Here is a 3,360-nt window from a genome sequence, read left to right as displayed (position 1 = left end):
TATATGGCAGTTGCAACTAGGCAAAAATGGATTATATTTAAAATGTATATTAAATTCATTAGCTAAACTTAAGAGTGTGTTTTTAACAAGCAGACTTAAGTACATCTTTATGAGTAATTTTATAATTGTCTTTGAAATACGGTTAAGGTGTATGAATGTATTGACAAGCATTTATTGTAACCTAAAATATTTCATTTCTATTGAAACATATTGTATCCATGTTTAAAATGTATTTGTTTTTTGTTTTTCTCATAATGTACCAAACTGTTGATTTGGCCTCTCCTAATGTTCCTGCTATCTCTCTGATGGATTTGTTTTGATTTTGAAGCCTTCTTTCACTTGTATAGAGAGATCCTTTGACTGCATGATGTGAATTCACAGCAACAGCTCCCAAATGAATCAGCTCCGGAACTTTCACCTCAAGATTCAAGATTCAATAATTTTATTCGTCACATACACAAATATATAGAGCATATATAACCAGCAGTGAAATGTAAGCCAGGTCCACTCCATGGACAGTGCAATTGTTAAAGAAAACAAGAATACCTACAGAAATAATGAAAGAATAGCCCATGCCTGTCCATGAAACAGCCTTTGAGTCAATTGTCCAATTACTTATTACTTATAAGTGTACTATTTATATTTTTACTATGCACACTTTTTAGGATTAAAGAGGTCAGATATTAATTTATATGTTTAACTGTACTTTAAGAGTAACAGTAGTACATTTTGATTCTTTTGCAACTATCCTTGAACAAAACTACGAGGGAACTTAGCACTTTATTTTACAGTCCTGTTACATTTTTCCATGCAATGTACTTGTTATAACAATTATAATAACTATGTAATAACTATGTACTAACACTGAACCGACCCCTAAATCTAACTACACTGTAAATATGTGTAATGTAAAATAAACTTTAACTCTGTAGGATTATACTCCTAGCCAAACTTTTGTTATGTTATGGAAGTACTGTAAAGTCTTAGTAAACTATAAATATTAATAGCAAACATGAATGAACCATGGACAGTACAGAAAAAGCTGTTGAACGTTCTAAATGACATACTCTTATTTCAACAGCATCAAGATGAACTAAACTAAGTACTGAAAATATTATCTAACTATATCACACTTTATAATCAGTATACACTAACAAAGTACTTACAAATCATTAACAAACTATTCGTTTTTTTTATAGTTTAGAAATTGCAGTTGCTGGATTTGTAATGTATTAATACGCGATTTATAAATAGCGTGTTCTTCATTCATTGTCACTGTGATTAACTGTAATTAATAATTAATTGTTATTGTTTAATTAAGTCATAGTAAAGCATTTGTTAATTGTTATAAGGAGTGAATAGTTCTCACTTTAGGTCACTGGAAATGAGAAAATGTCATTATTTAATAACCTTTATTGAAACTTAATTGCACTCACTATTTGTATCAAATCTATTCATGTATTAAAGGGGTCATATGATGTTCTAAGAAGAACATTATTTTGTGTATCTGGTGTAATTAAATGTGTTTATGCAGTTTAAGGTTCAAAAATCACATTATTTTTCACATACTGTACATTATTGTTTTTGCTTTCTGAAATGCGTGGTTTTTTACAAAGCTCATCGGTTTGAAAAGCGAGGTGTATGCTGATTGGCCAGCTATCCAGTGCTTTGTGATTGGCCGAATGCCTCAAGCGTGTGACCGAAATGTTACACCCCTTACTATACAGTGATGCATGTCCCGGTCACAACACCGGTTCCACAAAACGAGCCATTTGTTGTATCCAGTGGGGACATTATTACGGATTATAGTGACTTATAACTGTGTTTTTACACATTGCGTTGCACCGCGCTGCATAAACATAAAACCATGAAATCTACCTCACTTCAGAACATTCATTTAGGGATTTGCGCTGCATCATATACCTCTGTAAATAAATAAATACAATTTAAGTTCACGTCTCGCTCACTTCAATGCACTTTGAACGGGACATATAAGTTCGCTTTGAACTGGAGTCATTGCGGAATATCCTGTGATGTCCACTTCGCAGAGCACTTACGTTCGAATAGAACAAACATCTGAAGCCATAAGAGAAACGTGTGCAGAGCAGGGGGTATGAGGACTGGAATTGAGAACTGCTGCTCTACACTGATCAGTGGCAAATCCTTTACATATGTGAACATACTTACAGACTGTGAGTCAGAACAGCTGGCATTGTATTCTAACATACTCTCCCAGGATCAGGAAACAGTCCTCTACTAACTCTAACTGTTCTGGAATAGTGTTGTAAATTCAACTTAACCACTGATTTCTATTTGGGTCCTTTTTTGTAAGACCAAACAAAGTATTTTCGCTTTCACAAGAAACAGCGTCTCTACAACATGCTGCCGGCAGCAGGAGCGAGAATCAAAGTTATGCCTTTTATCTTTGCGTAAACTTTTGGCGTCGTTACGCAAATCTTAGCACAACATGACATAGACATGTGGGAGCGTGTCAGAACGAGCCGTTTTTGGGGGCGTGGACAAGTCTTTACTTTTATAAAGAATAGCTCTTTGGGTTTGAGAGTATATTCTCTGCAACTTTACAGATCTTCTTTATACACCATGAGCTTGTAACACTCCAAACAGAAAGGAAAACTTAAAATCACATTATATGTCCCCTTTAACCACAGTTTATAAACTATTAATTACTAATAGTTTGCAAATGCTTTTTAATTGGTTTATTACTGTACGCTTATTATAAAGTGTGACCTATCTATTTATCTGTCTATCTACACTACTGTGCAAAAGTCTTACGTTTCCATATTTAGTGAGTTTTCCAAAAAAAAAAAAAAAAAAAAAACGGTCACAAATCAGCTGTTGAGAGCAGTTTTTAAATGGGGGGGAGTTTGGCAGCGCTGCTTTGGGGAAGGAGAGCAAGAGGACAAATGTACAGCGTTTCTCACTTGATTGTGAGGAGACCTTTTTTTCTGCTCACATCTGTCTTATGTTATAGTCAAAACCACAGAAGTATTCAAAAAGAGGCTGGATTCTGAAGACGTCGAGTGTTACTTGCATTCAGATACATCACAGTCATGTGTACTAAACATTAATGAATTATAGGGCTGTCACTTTAACATAAAAATTATCCCCTGATCTGTATGAAGTGTTTTTTTAGCATGTATGTGAGTGTACATGTGGTAATGTGCATGTCTGAGAGCATAGGTTGTTTGTGGGATGGAATGTCATGTTTTTTTCTTAGCGTGGGAAAGAGAGAGAGATTTCTGGGTATAGCAGAGTAACTTGACGTAGTTTTGGGAGGAGAGAGAACGTCGTAGACGAACACACCATTCACTTTACAAGCACATATTTGAGCCCCTTCAA

This window comes from Carassius carassius, chromosome 3, assembly GCF_963082965.1.
Source record: "Carassius carassius chromosome 3, fCarCar2.1, whole genome shotgun sequence".
Taxonomy (NCBI): domain Eukaryota; kingdom Metazoa; phylum Chordata; class Actinopteri; order Cypriniformes; family Cyprinidae; genus Carassius; species Carassius carassius.
This window is presented reverse-complemented; position numbering follows the sequence as displayed.